Here is a 17,884-nt window from a genome sequence, read left to right as displayed (position 1 = left end):
CACTGCTCCCTGGCCTCCCTCCAGCATCTGGGCCAGGACGGAACAGCCTGTCACCAGTGAGGAGTGGGCAGCTGGATGCCTCAAGATCTGACTTCCCGGGGGGGCCATCCTCTGTAGGAGCATGGTCCCTTCCGCCCTTTGCAGTGGTCAGTTGAGCAGTTCAAGGGAGGGGCGGGCAGGTGGGAAGGCAGAGACACCGAATCCTGCAGGGACCCTGGCTTCAAATTAATTGAAAATATTGTTTTCCAGGCCCCGGCACAAATTCACTTATCATCACTCGTGTCCTAACAGAGGAAAAAAATACAATGGAAACTTAGATCCCGTGTCACAGTGTCACGGGTATAAATAAAATGAAAGGCAAGCTTGACGTCAATAACGAGGATTCTCACATTCCACTCCACTTCCTCATCATCAAATATGCAGCTCAATTTACCCCGTTGGGTGGTGGAAACCAGTTGGTGTAAACAGGTGGGGGCTCTGACGTCACGGGGACCATGTTTCTTCTCCCTCAAGAATCCCCAGTCCCACAGAGCAGGCCTCACTTCCGTGCTGGGGGTTTCCTGGGACGCAATGGCATTCTTAGCAGATGTCACAATTCCTTCTACTCATCCCCTCAGCTTCCCCTAGTCTATTTTCTTCCACTCAAATTTCCCTTTTCAGGGGCAGCCAGCTTGTCCCCAGGTTCCCTGGGAATCAATTGAGAGAACATGTCTCTTCCTGGAGAAGAGAAAGGTGAGTGCAGGAGGGGAGAGCTGAGTGCCCTCTTGCACAGGGACGGAGCTGGTGTAGATTTGATGGAGGTCTCTGTGGCTCCCTTAACTCAGATGTGCCACTGAAAAGTGGTGTGCAATTCAGCCTGGGGATATTGATTCATATATATATATTTTTTTGTGGTACGCAGGCCTCTCACTGTTGTGGCATCTCCCGTTGCGGAGCACAGGCTCCGGACGCGCAGGCTCAGCGGCCATGGCTCACGGGCCCAGCCGCTCTGCGGCATGTGGAATCTTCCCGGACCGGGGCACGAACCCGTGTCCCCTGCATCGGCAGGCGGACTCTCAACCAGGGAAGCCCTGATTCATATTTTAAACATACTCTGGACTACGAAGATCTAAGGGAAGCCCATGGTAAATAATTCTGTAGTAGAAACATTCTTTCCCACCAAGTTCTATCTTTGTCAATCTAGCTATGCCTCTATTAGGTTTTTCTCAAAGTATTAAGCATCCCTGTACCCCAAAGGCAAAAACAGACATGGTCTGCTGTACAATCTAATACAACTTTGTCATCAAACGGCATCTGACTTCAAAGTGCTCTGAGGAATGGTGACAAGCAGTGCCACACTTACAAATAAACCAATACCTGTTAATACAGGTGCAGGGATTTGTGTCCGCCATTTTCTGTTTTTATGTCTTGACTCTTAAGGGGTATCACTAAATCTAGGACGATTGTGGAGTCTCTTCCCAATTAACTTTCTGTGAGTCAAACACTGAGATGTTGTCTTTGCTCTGAAATCACTATACATTCAACATGAATTGGTAGAACTCTCCTCTGTGATGGGGACCATTCTGGGGCTGGGTGTACTGAGATGAGTATGACCCAGCTCCGGACATCTCTGGTCTGATCTGTGAAGGACGTGATTAGCAGCCACAGAGCATGGGGAAAAGAGAGTGGCCTTGGTGTCCAATAAATAAGTTTAAAACACAGTTTTACCTGTTCCTGGCTGCTAGACTTTGCCTGCCTCAGAGGCTGGTGAGCACTGCATGGATAACACATGGAAGGGGCCGGGTCCTGAAGGGACTCAGCAGTGCTGGTGCCTGTCTCCTTCCTCCCCCACTCTCCAGTGTGGGTAGAAAGAAAACATAAAATGGGAAAGAAAATCACTGCTGCATATCCATGCAAGGCAGTGTTCATTCTCTCACCCCACCCTACACGCACGCACACACACACACACACACACACACACACACACACACACGCACGCACGCTGGCTTCAGATAGGTATGATTATTCCAGGACACAGATTACAATGTCATTTTTAGAACTAGATTTTTAACTCTGCTCCCACTCAAGAAGTAGATTGGACCGATAATGGGCTGAAATGGCATCTGGTCATTTTCCTTTCCATGTGCACTCAGCGGGGTAGGATTCAGAAGGACCCAGGCCTCAGGCACTTCTCATTTTGTGTCTCATTATGGCTGCCGAGGACGGCTCTGTGGCCTGAATTCTGGGAGACCTATCTTATGAGCCATGTTTCTGAGATCACAGAAGATTTTTTTTTACCATAAGAGTCTCATGAAGGGATGTGGTTCTTCAAAAAGTGTGCCAGAACTGACCTAGGGCAGAACTGTGAAGGCAATGGCTTCCTCCCATCATCTTCCTGCTTCCTCTCTCCAGTCTAAGTATCCAGCAACCAAATACCACTCCTGGCTTCTAGAACCTTCTATGATAGTCCCTGTCTGTTTTGACACGCCCAAGTTCTCATCTGCCTTACATCTCAAAGTTCACCCTTCCTGTAACCCTTCCCTCCCATACCTGCTCCCTGCTAGACAGACATGGGTTAACCATGAAGATGGAGATTTTATACCAGCTGGGTAAAGGTTTGGGGGTTTTTTTGTTGTTGTTTTGTTTTATTCTTTGTTGTTATGATAGTTAAGGAAGCCGAGTTGTTTGTTTCAGACCCACTTTAGGGCTCTTGTCCTGCCAGAGGAGGGGATGAAGTAGGAGGCAGGCGCCTTGTACTCTACTTAGAGGCTGGATATTCCGCTAACACTCAGCGTTTTGTTCTTCTCCTTTGCACCCAGCTTGTCCTGGCTCATAGGAACCGAGTGTCAAAATTTCAAGAATTTTTGCCAGATCGTTGTTAAACACTGCCATTATTAAAAGTTATATTACATAGGCATACAATTAAATAAATTATATTAAAAACAGGGTAATCTACACTTAAACCTCATCACTTCCTCATTATTTCATGATACGCTCATCTACGCACTTGAAGTTATTTATGTCTGTTGGGTCTCTACAGTGCAAATACTACATCTGGTGTGTTACTGCACCTATTTTCCCAATTCCGTGTCCAATGACGTCACACTGGTAGCTTGAACGCAGCCATGGTGGGTGGGAGTACTTACACCAGAGAATTTGGTTCACACTACAAATCAGGGCTTTATTTATTGCCTCTTCCTCCATCAAACCGGTTGTTAAGCATTCATGGGCATCCCACTATCTTGCCCTCACTGGGCTCAGGGGCCAGACCTGTGATCAGCTAGAAGTGTTAATACCCAACGGCATGGATGTGGGGAGAGGTCTGCAGAACCTCCCCAAAGCTCTGCCTGTGCCTTCCCAAAGCCACTTTGCTGGGATAACTTCTGACGCTCTCCAGTCACTCCTGCTTTGTCCTCCCCCCACTACAAAGACACCTGTGCCTGTCTCCAACACCCACTCTCATAGCCAACACATTCTGCTTGGGGTGATTCTGTTAACTCCAACTAAGTTCTGGGGAATGCGAGTCTGCGGGCCTGTGGGTGGGGAGTGGGGTCTGAAGGGGAGAAGCTGCAGCAGTGGAGTGTTTTGGACATAACACACATACCGCCTCTTCTCATTTGGTCCCACGAGTTGACTTAAAGCCAGGAGCTCAGTGGTTCTCCTCAGTTTTCCACTCTAGACATTATTTGGGCAGATACATACTGGAATTGCTGGGTGAAGGACTGAGCAAGTACAGGTAAACCTATAACTCTGACCTCTGGATTTCAAGGCACTTAGCTTTTTTTTTTTTTTCTCCCCGAGTGAATGGGTCAAAGGGCATCATCCTTAGAAGAATATACATTGTTCTGCATTTTACAAAGCCCTATCACATTTATTATTACATACAGCTTTTAGAATGACACCGTGAGAGGCACAACACACACATTACTGTCGCCATTACGAACAAAAGGGGTCAAGATACAGACACTATCAGAATGAGCAATGCCCACCTGGCTAGTTTGTAAAAGAACTGGGATCAGGTCCCACAGTGCCAGCTGGTTTTGAAAATGTCATACCTTACAAAAGTAGGAAGCATGACATGCCAATTACTTTAACTGGAAGTCAACCATGGAAGTCAACCATGGGAGTCAAAAATGGGCTATCCGTTCTCTCTTCCTCCTCCAAGGACTTTCCTGTTAGCTTTCCACCTGATTCCATGGCATTGAACTATTTAGAGGTTCATCCTGGTCATGCAGACCATTTATTTACCAGAAAGTGAGATTAGAAGTTGACCTTCAGTGTCCTTAACAGATGACACCAGAGTACAAAGAAGAAGACCACAAGGCCACGGGACCACAAGGCCACAGGATCCATGGGGAAAGCTAGAGCTGGTGCAGAAGCTCTGCTTGTAAAACAGAGTATGGAGTTCTTAAAGTATGAATCCACATACCATAAACATATAAACAATTTTTTATGAGACTATGGTTTATTAATTCCTGACTCAAAAACTGGATGACATTAAGCCTCATTAATTTGCTGGCCAATTGGGCAGAGACTGTGAAGGGGGAAAGGAGAGAGGCCAGCTTTTGCAAAACAGCTGCTTACCCAGTCCTTGGGCCAGGCCCAAAGGACTGGGGAAAAGAAACTCCTTATTATATCCTTGTAAGTGAGACTTCTTGTTTTGTAAACTGTGACTGGGAAAATTTGTACCAAACTGTTAGTAGTGGTTATTCAAGGGGAAATGAAGATTTTTCTAAAAAGTCCCACTAACAACAGTTTTCAGTAGATAACAACCTTTCTTCAGTCTTCCTTATACTTTCAGAAGCACAATAATGACACCCTTAAATTTATTAAGCATAAATAAGCATTTATTAAGTGTTCTTATCCATTACTTCAACTAAGCCATGTAAACACTCTATATAAGAATCCTATCCTTAAATAAACTAAGCCATAATCTCCCCAAAGACAAACACAGAGAGTGACATTACACTAACAGGGAAGGGATTGCCATGCAAGCCGTTTCTCCATCTCCCTCTCTTCCTAAGTTGCTGTGTCTGTTTAGGGTCCTCATAATTTTATCTCTGACCATCATTCCTATTACAAAATTGAGTTCAGAAGGCATTCTCTTTGCTCCTTCTCTTGGTATTTATTCACATGCTTGCCTCATGGGTAAAATCAATGGCACATGGCTACTTTGAAAAGTAACATAGAAATCATTTTAATGTAACTTTCCCATGAGTAAGATTAATGCTCCCTTTTAACCTGTCTTCTTTATTTGAAGTCAAGTATATTTAGTCTGTAGGTCTGGTTAAAGCAAATATGGGAATCAATTCTTTGTGTAAATAAGTCAATTACTACTAAGAACTATTGTGAATGGTTAATAATTATTTGGGGCTCACCTATGGACTTGTATCCTGGGAAAGGCACAAATTAGATCTTTGTGATTTAAAAAAAACTGGCTCATTTTCTCTCTACTCATTGCTAAGATCAGGGCCACTGAATTATTGGTTAGTAATGGGCTGGCTTCCTATTAGCTTTTTTTTTTTAAATAAATTATTTATTTTTGGCTGCGTTGGGTCTTTGTTGCTGCACACGGGCTTTCTCTAGCTGCAGTGAACGGGGGCTACTCTTCACTGCAGTGCGCAGGCTTCTCATTGTGGTGACTTCTCTTGCTGCGGAGCCCGGGCTCTAGGCACATGGGCTTCAGTAGTTGTGGCATGCTGGCTCAGTAGTTGTGGTGCACGGGCTTAATTGCTCCACAGCATGTGGGATCTTCCCGGACCAGGGCTCGAACCCGTGTGGCCTGAATTGGCAGGCTGATTCTTAACCACTGTGCCACCAGGGAAGTCCCCCTATTAGCTTTAATACCCCTGTTTCTGTCTTACTCTCACCAAGTAAACATGAACTCATTAGTAAAATCAAGAATATTCTCACAGGTGATAAATGTGTTAATTATCTTGGTCTTGGTGATCATTCCACAAGATATATGTATATCAAATCATCACATTATACGTTTTAAATACATACAATTATATTTGTCAATTACTCCTCAATAAAGTTGGGAGGGAACAAATATGTTTTCACTAAATCCAAAGATAACATCAAGATGATTTAGTGCGGAAAGGTGGTTGGCTTAATTGTATTTCAACATACTGTTGGGGAAAAGGATGAGAAAGAGAAAAAGAAAGGGGGGAAAGAGGGGAGAGAGAAAGAAAGAGAGAGAGGAGCCAGTATTCACAGGGTACAAAACAGAAAAGAGATTAGCACTGCTAGGAGTGTTCAGCTGTTCCCAAGGCTGAAAAACAGAATAAAAGGACCAGAATTGACCAAAGTGTCTAAACTATTTTAATATTTAGTAAACAAAGCATTTTAAATTGGGGGAGGGGGTGGATGGAATATCAATAAACGGTATTGAGATAATTTGCTAACATTTTTGAAAGGTAATTCAGGTAGATTAAATATTTTAATGTTCTCATTTTAGATTTAATTTTGTTTCAATTTTCAATTAAAATTTTAACACTATAGGGCTTCCCTGGTGGCGCAGTGGTTGAGAGTCTGCCTGCCGAAGCAGAGGACACGGGTTCATGCCCCGGTCCGGGAAGATCCCACATGCCGCGGAGCGCCTAGGCCCGTGAGCCACGGCCACTGAGCCTGCGCGTCCAGAGCCTGTGCTCCACAACAGGAGAGGCCACAATAGTGAGAGGCCCGCGTACCGCAAAAAAAAAAAAAAAAAATTAACACTATAAAAATGCCAAAAATTATAAATAAATAGTTGTTTAATGTGAGGGATAATAGTGACTTTCTAAGAATAACACCAAAGACATCAGCATTAAGAAAAAGACTGATATGTCTGACTTTGTAAAAACTAGAAAAAATTTTTGAATATTAAAAATATCCATGACACCAGTCCTTTGTCAGATACACATATTAAATATTTTCTCACAATCTGTGACTTGCCTTTCGTTTTCTTAGTTATTTATTTTGAGAATACAACAGCATAGAAGAATCTCAAAAACATGCTTTGTGAAGTAAAGTACATATTGTATGATTCCATTTATGTCAAGTTCTAGAATAGGAAAAACTAATCTGAAATGATGGAAATTAGATCCATGTAAAATGGCACAAGGGAATTTTTTGGAGATGACAGAAATGTTCTACTGATATATCTTGATTTTGGTCATGGCTACATGGGTATATACATTTATCAAAACTCACTGAATTGTACACTTAAAGTGGATGCATTTTACTGTATATAAATTATATTGCAATTACACTGAAAAAATTTCATTATAAGCACCAAAGAAAATGACAAACTGTGAGAATATTTGCAACACTAAGGCAGACAAATTTGTGAGGTCCTAACATACAAAGAATTGATTTCTTACAAATCAATAAGAAAAAAAAGAACATAGCAATAGAAAATGAGAAAAAGCATCCAAAAGAGTAATTCATAAAAGAAGAAATATAAGTGGCCAGTAAGCCTGAAAAAGACTCCAACTCTTTATAAATCAAATAAATATAAGACGAAAACTCTAATTCAAAAAGGTACATGCACCCCAATGGTCACAGCAGCACTATTACAATAACCAAGACATGGAAGCAACCTAAATGTCTATCAACGGAATGGATAAAGAAGACGTGGTATATATATATATACATACACACACACAGTGGAATATCACTAAGCCATAAAAAAGAATGAAATAATGTCATTTGCAGCAACATGGATGGACCTAGAGATTATCATACTAAGTGAAGGAAGTCAGACAGAGAAAGACAAATACCATGTGATATTGCTGATATGTGAAATCTAAAAAAAAAAAAAAAAAGACACAAATGAACTTATTTCCAAAACAGAAAGAGACTCACAGACACAGAAAACAAACTTACAGTTACCAAAGGGGAAAGGGGGTAAGGGGGAGAGATAAATTAGGAGGTTGGGATTAACATATACATACTACTATGCATAAAATAGATAATCAACAAGGACCTACTGTATAGCACAGGGAACTATACTCAATATTCTATAATAATCTGCGGAAAAGAATCTGAAAAGGTGTGTGTGTGTGTGTGTGTGTGTGTGTGTATGTATATATATATATATATATACATACACACACACACACACACATATATATGTATAACTGAATCTCTGTGCTATTCACCTGAAACTTACATGATATGGTAAATCAACTATACTTCAATTAAAAAAAATTTTTTTAAGTGGACAAAAAAAACAATGACCAAAAAAAAGACTCCAACTCTTTATAAATCAAAGATATATAAATTAGAATAACAATATAATTTATCATTTATCAAATTGATTATTTTAAATTAATTACTTAGGTTTGGTGAGGGCTGGGAGAAAAAGACATTTTTAGATCTATTCTTCCCAGAAGAAAAACTGTCAATGTATATCCAAAGTCCTTTTGCTTTCACAGGATGTCTAGACACAGGGACCATGAGTGGATACACAGATCCATGATGGCTGGAGAGCAAGGGGTGACCCTGTCACCAGCCTGGAGGCCAGCTGAGTCATCTGACTTGCCAGCTAGGTTATATCCTCTCCTCTGTGGTAGAGGACAGTAAATTTGATTGAGTTTTCTCAATTTCTTAGACCAAATAGAGTAGGGGAGGACTTCCCCAAGAGAAGGAATAAGACAGACTGAAAAGATACAGATTTTACTTCAGAGGACAAGCAGGCATTCTCCTGTCTCCATGCTCAGACTCTCCAACTTCATCCTGCTGGGGCCACTTCCCTGCGTTAGGTAATGAATAAGCCATCAAGTGAGTCAACTCAAGTCTCATGTGATGCTTGCCATTCCATCATCCCTGCATGGACCAGGAGGGATGGTGCCTCCTTCTTGGCTGTAGTGGGATTCTGTCTTCCCTGCTGTGATCACAGGTGATGTGTGAAAAAAAGTAGGAAGAGGCCACTCCTAAAGGAAAAGCTGGAGTCCCAGAAAAGGCCTATTTCAACCTAAAAATATGCATATGTATGAAATGAGTCTGCTATGGGTGTCCAGCAGAGAAGTTAGTAAAGGGATTCTGCCCATGGGCCATCCGTTGGAGGCTCCAGCCTCAGGAGCTGGGAGCTGGAGGATTACCCAGATGCCTTTTTACAGCCCATACTAATTGCTCCTTTTTTTAATTCCCTGCTGCAATTTGCATCAGTCCACTAGTGACCTCCAAGTTGTTCTTACATGTTTTCAAAGGAATTCAGCATGTCTCCTTAACTAGCAGGAAAACCACAAGTCAGAATCTTAGCTCCTTCCTTAAGCCTCCCTTGATTACCCTAGTCCAGGATGATCTCTCTCATTATCCCTACCAGGCAATAATCACGTTCTGGTTTATGGCAGATTTTCTTTTGTTGCCTTGAATTACTTTACATTTTTAGCATGAAGTCTTACTCTTCGTGTATTCACATCTTTCCTCCCCACAGATTCACCTGACATTTCTTTATATCCCCAGCTGCACACAGCATACAGTACTAGACAGCAAAGTCTAGTGGCCCAGAACCCAGGTGCCAGAGTCAGATACCTGGCTATGAATTCCAGCTCTGCCACTTACTAGCTGCATGACTGTAGCAAATTAGCCAGCCTCTGTGTGTCTTCTTTATCTGTACAAATGAGGACAGAAGTGGCACCACTTCACGGGGCTGTAATGAGGGCTGAGACAAATGCCTGGCAAGTGTTGAGCACAGTGCCTGATAAGTGCTCAGTAAACATCAGCTATTAGTACGTAAGTGCTTAGTAAATCCCTGCTAATTGAATGGCTCTAATGGGCAAGGACATTCAGTAAATACAGAGCTGCTCTAGCGTGGTGTGAACCCCATGCTGTCCTGAAAAGGGGAAGCAGAGACTCTGTGTAACAGGCTCCGCAGGACAGGTCAAATATTATCACAGCACCTCGGGTTCTGGTGGAGGGGGGAGAAATGTGGGGAAGGAAGGGCACAGCTGAGGTTTTTTAAAATGGGCAAAGGAACTGAATAGAAATTTCTCCAAAGATATACAAATGGCCAGTAAGCACGTGAAAATACACTCAATATCATTAATCACAGGGAAACGCAAATCAAAAATCACAGTGACTTACGGCTTCATACGCCCTATGGTGACAATAACGCCAACAAAAATGCAGATAAAGCAAATGTTGGTGAGGATATAGAGGAATCAGAACCCTCCTACACTGCTGGTGGGAATGTAAGATGGTGCAGCCGCTTTGGAAAGCAGTCGGGCACTTCCTCAAGCAGTTAAACACAGAGTTAGCACATGACCCAGAAACTTCACTCCTAGGTATATAACCAAAAGAAATGAATACATGTCCACACAATAACTTGTACTAAATGTTTACAGCAGCACTCTTTATAATATCAAAGAAAAGAAAAGCAGTTATTAGTATATTAATTCATTCAACAAATATTTATTGAGCACCTCTTACGTCCCAGGAAAATAAGAAATTTCTTTTCTCGGAGTTAATTAAGAGTGTAATATCTAGGGTGTGTCCTTTCATCTCTATATCTATCCATTCAAGCCTCAATGACTTCTGGCCTGAATTGTTGTGGCTGCCTCTTAGCTAGGCTTCGTGCCCACTCTGCTGTTTTCTTTAGCAGTCTGTACTGAGCGGAGTCAGTCAGGTGAGTTTTCTAAATGACCTGCATACTTTATCTCCTTTCTGAAAATCTTCAGTGGCTCCCCATTGCCGGGGTGGTCTGTCCCTCCTGGATCTCCATCCTCAAAGTCTCACATTTCCAAGTGTATTTAGGATACTCTGGATCTTTACCCAGCATATTTCTTCTTCCCCTTTAAAAACCAGTTCAAGTGTCTGCTCCCCTGGCAGCCCTCTACGTCCATCAGAGCCCACCCAGAAATACAGAAATGGCTTTCTGTATTCACATGGAGTGAATTTAGTGTAGGGGATTGGTTTCAAAGCAGGTGATGGAAAACACTGAGTCACCAACCAGGGCACAGTGAGATTAGCACCAGCAAGAAGCTGCTACCGCTCCTAGGCTGGAGGGGCAATCGGAGGAGGTGACCAGAGTCCAGGGGCCATGATCACCCTGCAGAAGCTGTACCCCAGTGCGCCTGTCCAGCAGGAAGTGGAGTCACGGCAGAGACCCAGACGCTGTGAAGGAACAGGAGAGATACCCCGACCCGCCTCTCTCCGCTACCCTCCAGTCTGGCACCTTTGCCTCCCATTGGCTGGACCAGCCAGAAGCTAGCTGACACTGAGCCTGCAAGGGTTCCCGCTCCCACCCTCAACACAAAGAGGGCAGAGGAAGAGAGACGGTTGGAAGGTTCCTCTTCCTGACTAGGCAGATTGTCACTGTCTCTTCTCCACTCTGATCCTATCTTTTTTATAAGCCTGATCCCACTGGGCTGTGATTTCTGTTTACAAGCCTGTTTTCTTTAATAGAGTGTGGAATCCCACAGGGTAAGACAATGGCCTTATTCATCTTGCTAGCCTGAGCTCCTGGCATAACTCACAGTACGTAATAGGCATTTTCTCTCTGTTGGATACCTATGGAGAGGAGACTCCTGGAGTTCCCTCCAGTTAGCCCTCCTTCTCCATCTCCTTGACGTTGACTGAACTCTCAGCACTAAAGACTAGACGAGGAGGAGCTTGGGGTCCATTCAACTCTCCGGGTCTGCAACCCATAGCCTTATATTTAAATACTCCCAGCAACAAATCCCAATAATGATTTATTCTCAGAGCACCATCAACATATCAACCTTCTATCTTCCCATAGCTACATGAAAGTTATCCAAGGAAATTCCCCCAAATCTCAAGATATCTTCCCTCTACCACCCAAGATGTTTCTAGGCCACCTCTCCCTGCTGTTAGTCAGTATGTGCCCAGGGTAAACAAACTAATTTTAAAATCAGCTTAAGCAAAACATAATTAGGAAGATAAATTAGCTGCATAATGAATGCCCAAAGAGAAATTATGCTATTATCCACCATTTTTGTTATCTGTGTAACATTTTCTCTTCCATCATTGCAGATGCTATGCAGCTGAAAGTGTAGGGAAATACCACAGAACTTAAGTTCTGACCTTGACTGTCTGTACAATGATTACCACGGAGAAGAACGGGCTGTTTTTGTTTTTCTTATCTTGAATTTATAACACCAGCCTAGTTGTATAACAAGGAGAGTAGAGGAAAAGACCCCTGTAATTATATTCAGACAATCAGGGTCCAACTCTTGATTCTAATTTATTGCTGGACAATATGGGCAACTTAAGCAACCTCTCAGAAATCAGTTTCTTCGAGTGTACAATGAGGGCGAGGATAACATCTACCTCAATGGCGCCGAGAGCCAACACACGCTTACTATCTGGTTTCAAGCATGTCATATGAATCTTTAATCTTTACCACAACTTCATGAATTACCTACTATTATTTTCATTTTACACATAAGGAAACAAGCACAGAGAGATTAAGTAACTTGCTCAAAGGGTTGTAAAGATTGAGTGTGATTTTCACAGTGAAATCATTAACTGTCTGAAACACAGTAGGTGCTCAATTAATTTTTCCCTTTACAGTCCCCCTCCCCTCTTGCCAAATTAACTAATCGTTATAAAAACTGGGTTTTTAAAATTAAAGTATAGTTGATTTACAATGTTGTGTTAATTACTGCCGTACAGCAAAGTGATGCACTTATACATATATACACATTCTTTTTTATATTCTTTTCCATTATGGTTTATCACAGGATATTGAATATAGTTCCCTGTGCTATACAGTAGGCCCTTGTTGTTATCCATTCTATATATAATACTAATTATATATAGAATGCTAATCCCAAACTCCTACTCTATCCCTTCCCTACCCACACCCCCTGTCTTGGCAACCACAAATCTGTTCTCTATGTCTGTGAGTCTGTTTCTGTTTCGGAGATAAGTTCATTTATGTCATATAGATTCCACACATAAGTGATATCGTATGATATTTGTCTTTCTCTGTCTGACTTACTTCACTTAGTACAATAATCTCTAAGTCCATCCATGTTGCTGCAAATGTCATTATTTCAATCTTTTTTATGGCTGAGTAGTATTCCATTGTATATATGTACCACATCTTCTTTATCTATTCATCTGTCAATAGACATTATGCTGCTTCCATGTCTTGGCTATTGTGAATAGTGCTGCTATGAACATCGGGGTGCATGTATCCTTTTGAATTATAGTTTTGTCCGACATACACCCAAGAGTGGCATTGCTGGATCATATGACAACTCTATTTTTAGTTTTTTGAGGAACCTCCATACTGTTTTCCATAGTGGCTGCACCAATATACATTCCCACCAACAGTGTAGGAGGGCTCCCAGAAAATGATTTTTTTAATGAAGCTCTTTGTTCAAGGGGCCTGGATCCTTCACTCCTAGCTGTGCACTCATTGTACTCTGTACCTCAGTTTCCCCCTGGGTAGAATGAAACAGCAGACTATGTCGGCAGCCCCCAATCAGCGGCCTATGAGCTGGACCTGGCCTGCAGTTACACTTTGTTACACTGCATAATCTTTACACTTTAAAAAAGTAGTTGCCAATGTTTAAAAATCAGTAGATTTCCTTACTTGTCTCTCTTTCTCTCTCACACCCACACCCACACCCCCAACACACATTTCAGGGTTTTCTTGGAAAATGAGCCCATCTGGCTACATGGGCTCTCATTCCCACAGGTCAATATTCACCTCAAGTTGAGTGCGGCCACCTCCTTTTACAAGGGACAAATATTCCCCAATTTGCCACCATCCCCATCTCTCACAGTTTCATGCAGACAGATGAGTCTACAACTTCTGGACTCAATGATCATTGAGGTCTCTCCCTTCTACCACTAAGAGTCCATGATTCCCTGACACTTGAAAGCCTTTCTCAGAGGAAGTATCCACTGTAGGGCACCACAGATTTTCACGAATGTTGTTGTCACATAGGGTGACCAATTCATCCCAGTTTAACTGGAACTTTCCCCTTTTAGGCTGAAAGTCCTGCATCTGAAGAAATTCCTCGATCCCAGGCCAACCAGGTTGGTTACCCCATGTGTCATGTCCTAAGCTCACCCCTCCAGCAGCCTCTCCTATCTGGGAGATGAGGATACCATACTACACCCTTGTGCTCCTGAGTCTCCTTGGGCAGCTCTGCGGTGTTAGTAGAGCTTGCCTAGCATCCCCCCAGACAGAGTATTTGTTGGGGGAGCTGGGGTAGGCCAAATGAGAGGGCCTGGACCTGGTTACACGGCTGGGCTCAGTATGACTTTAGGTGGGTCACTCAGTCTCTGGGCCTCTCTGCTCTGCCATTTGTTCATTCAACAAATATTCATTAAGTGCTCCCCATGTGCCAGGCACCATTCGAGGCAGAGCAGTGAATAAGTGAGAAGGTCCTTGCCCTTAGAGAACTCACATCTAGAAGAAGAAACAGAGAGTAAAACAAGTACACAATATCTGATAGAATTTCAGAAGGTGACAATGCCATAAAGAAACCATTGACCAAATGGGAGAGGCAAAGTTCACAGAGCCACAGGGGCCATCAGCAATTTTGACAGGTGCCAAGCAGTGCCAGAAGTGAGTCCAGGTTCCACCTGGCCTCCCGTTTTGAACAATATGAAATTCTTAAGTTTGGGACTTTTTTTTTTTTTTTCCCCCCAGTACGCAGGCCTCTCACTGTTGTGGCCTCTCCCGTTGCGGAGCACAGGCTCCGGACGCGCAGGCTCAGCGGCCATGGCTCACGGGCCCAGCCGCTCCGCGGCATGTGGGATCGTCCCGGACCGGGGCACGAACCCGCGTCCACTGCATCGGCAGGTGGCCTCTCAACCACTGAGCCACCAGGGAAGCCCAAGTTTGGGACTTTTTGACTCAAGTGTTACAAGTAACAATTCAATTTTTCAATTATAAAATGTTTCTTTTTCAATGAAAAACAGCTTTATGGCTACAATCCATATCAATATCAAATCTGGTTCTCATACAGATGGATCGGAATTCACCAAGTCAAATCCACTCAAATAACAGTGTTAGGGTTGAGGAAAGAGAGAGGCCAACCTTATTAGCAAACTGACATTTTATTAAACAAAGTGTAGCTGGAGTCGGGGCCCATGTGCTAAAGCCGGAAGCAAAAAAATGAATGAACGAATGAATGAATGGACTGCCTAATACCTCCCTCCCTCCCCCGCAAAGAGCTGTATATTGCCTCAATGAAAGAAGTAACCACTTATAACCAATTAAATAAGGTAAACTAGTACAGTACGTCATTCATTCATTGCACAAATAGGTACTGAGTACCTACTACGTGCCAACACTATTGTAAATAATGAAAGAAGGTGATACTTGGGAAGTCCAACATATTTATCTATATTTAAAATAACTTATTTTTCTGATTATAAAATAATAAATTGCTTTTTATAATTTTGAAACTTAAAAAAAGGAATAAGACCATCCTTCAAGGCAGAGTTTCTCAGCCTCGGCACATACAACATTTGGGGATGGGTGATTCTTTGTTGCAGTGGGCTGTCCTGTGCACTGTAAGACGTTTAGCAGCAGCCCTGGTCTCTATCCACTAGAAGCCACCAGCATTCCCCCATCCCCAGTCGTTAATACCAAAAATGCCCCCAGGCTTAGCAAATGCCCCTGGGGGAGCAAAATCGCCTCAGATCCAGAACGGCTGCTTTAAGCAATCCACTTTGCTACACAATAGGGGCCTCAGAAGTCAAAGCCTACGGAGAGACCCCCTTTTTCCTGCAGGCAAATAAGGAGGAGGTTACCTCCTGGAGGAGCCCTTGTAATCCCCTTCTCCCTGATGTCAAGATACCAGCCCTCCAGAGAAAGGCAGTGCTGTCCCGGGTCTGGGTTGGGACGACAGGGTGGAGGTAGGGATGGACAGTGATTGCTAAGGGGATCAGCGAGCTTCTGGAGCTTTCGCTGTGTGCGTCACCGCTGCTGATCCAAGCCATGCCCCAGACCTGTACTTCTCCAAATGAGCTTTGCTAACAACCCTGGAAGAAAAGCTCCCCCTGTGCAAGGCTTACACACCCACACATAAGTCCATCAGCCTGAGGCTGCTCTAAACAAGGAGGATTAAACTGTGCCTGTCCATCTTGAGCACTGTCAGGAGAGAGTCTCCAAAGCTGGGAGCAGGCATGCCTGCCTCTGCGCCTTGCTATACAGACTGCACAAAGGGTCCCTTGTGCACAGCCTAATCAAAGACAGAACCAAACAACCTGCCTGGCCTTTCAGCCCCAGTTTCGGCTGGTTCTTCATAACAAACACTACTCACTAAGAAGCAAACATTTTCAGTTGGTAGAAAATGTCACCATGAGCCCAGGTCAGGCACAGTGTTTGTAGGTACATTAACCTGGGTCTTGGCTGATTGGAACAGAAGCGAAATCAGTCTTTTGTGTTACTACCTAGGGACTCAGATTCACTGGTTCCCAATCACAGGAAGGAGAGCTGGAAGAAGAAGAGGGAGGGGTGGCAGAATCTGAGTTCTGCTTTTATTCATTCATTTCCTACACACTTGTTGAGTTCCTGTTATATGCCCAACACTGTTCCTGAGGAGAACTTAGCTTTAGATGGAACCTTTCAGGGTTCACTAAATCAAAAACTCCTGGAGCCTGATGAGGAGACAAGTTGATGGCCCACCTAAAGGGGGCGCGACGCCTCAGCTCTAGCTGCCTGTTGCTATCATGGCCTATGAGCCAGATTTGCCAGAATCTCTGGATTTTCAAGAGAAACTGGAAAACTGGATTTCTATGTGAAATCTTTTTATTTTTAAGCATAGTCTGAAATTTTAAAATAAAAACAAAACAAAACATTCCTGCACGGACAAAAATGATCCAGTCTGCAAGCCTTTAAACCATAACTTTGGCTTTAGAGATGGTGGGGAGTACTGATTAAGAGTCAAGTACCTGGAAGGGGTAAGAAGGGTGTCTGGTTCTACCTCTTACTTGCTGTGTGACCTTGGGCAAGTTACCTAACTTCTCTGTGCCTTGCTTTCCTCATGTATTAAATGAGCATGATGAAGTACACTGTAGACTTAAATGAGAGAATGCGTGTACATGCCTGATCTATAACAACTCAATAAACATGAGCTATCATTTTTACAGGTCATCTGGTCCACTCTCCCAGAAATCCCTTTTACAACAGCCTTGGCAGTTGAACATCTGATCACTGCTTGTGTGCTTTCTGAGACAGGAAGCTCAGGGCTTCTTAGGGAATGCCAGTTGTAAAACAAACCCCAGATCTCAGTGGCTTAATCCAACGTATGTTCACTTATTGCTCATGTCCCAGTCTAGTGTGAACACATCCGGTGCTCTATCCCACCCCATGCCCTGTGGATCCATATACCTTCTATCTGGTAGCTCTGCCATCTCCCAGGACCTTCCCAGAATCCTCTACTGAGTTCTCTGTTTTCAGCTAGCTAAGAGGAAAAAAAGAGAGAGAGAGAGAGAACATCAGGTGCATCACATCTGCACATCCCCATTTGCCAGAACCCTGGCACACGGCCCCAATCTAATTGTAAAGGAAGCTGGAACATGAAATGTTCTTCTGCATCCAGGAAGAGAAAATAGCATCAGTGAACATCTAAACAATCTCTGTTATGCTCTGTATTCGTATAAAGACAATTCTGCAGACTCAGAATGTCTCCCTGTTGGTCCCAGTCTTGCCCGTCAGTGCAACAGGCACAGGACAGCAGGAAGACACAAGCTGGGGCACAAGTAGGTGTGGATTTGAATCTCAGTTCAAATACTTGGTAGTTTTGGACCTTGAGCAAATGGCTTCACCTCTTTGTATCTCAGTTTACTCATTTGAAAGATAAAGATAGCAATTACCTCCCTGGATTGTTGTAAGAGGGAATAAGATAATACATGTGTTGGCACACTGCCTAATATCTGATACACAACCTAGAATTAATGCTCATATCTCCCCTGGTCCTCTTCTACA

At 43.3% G+C, this 17,884-nt stretch overlaps 1 protein-coding gene across 1 annotated transcript in view; it reads right to left on the bottom strand.

Moving 5' to 3' along the window:
• Positions 1–17,326, bottom strand: part of PDE8B (phosphodiesterase 8B) — a 319,793-nt gene extending 302,467 nt beyond the window's left edge. Inside the window, exon 1 of the mRNA XM_029216166.1 lies at positions 17,288–17,326. The gene's annotated coding sequence lies outside the window, so the exon portion shown is untranslated. The remainder of the gene's footprint in view (positions 1–17,287) is intronic.
• Between the last annotated feature and the right edge of the window lie 558 nt (positions 17,327–17,884).

Source organism: Monodon monoceros, unplaced genomic scaffold, assembly GCF_005190385.1.
Source record: "Monodon monoceros isolate NGI ecotype Baffin Bay Population unplaced genomic scaffold, NGI_Narwhal_1 Super_Scaffold_12, whole genome shotgun sequence".
In the NCBI taxonomy this organism is placed as follows: Eukaryota; Metazoa; Chordata; class Mammalia; order Artiodactyla; family Monodontidae; genus Monodon; species Monodon monoceros.
The sequence above is the reverse complement of the archived record's forward strand: the minus strand, read 5'-3'. Positions and strand labels throughout refer to the sequence as shown.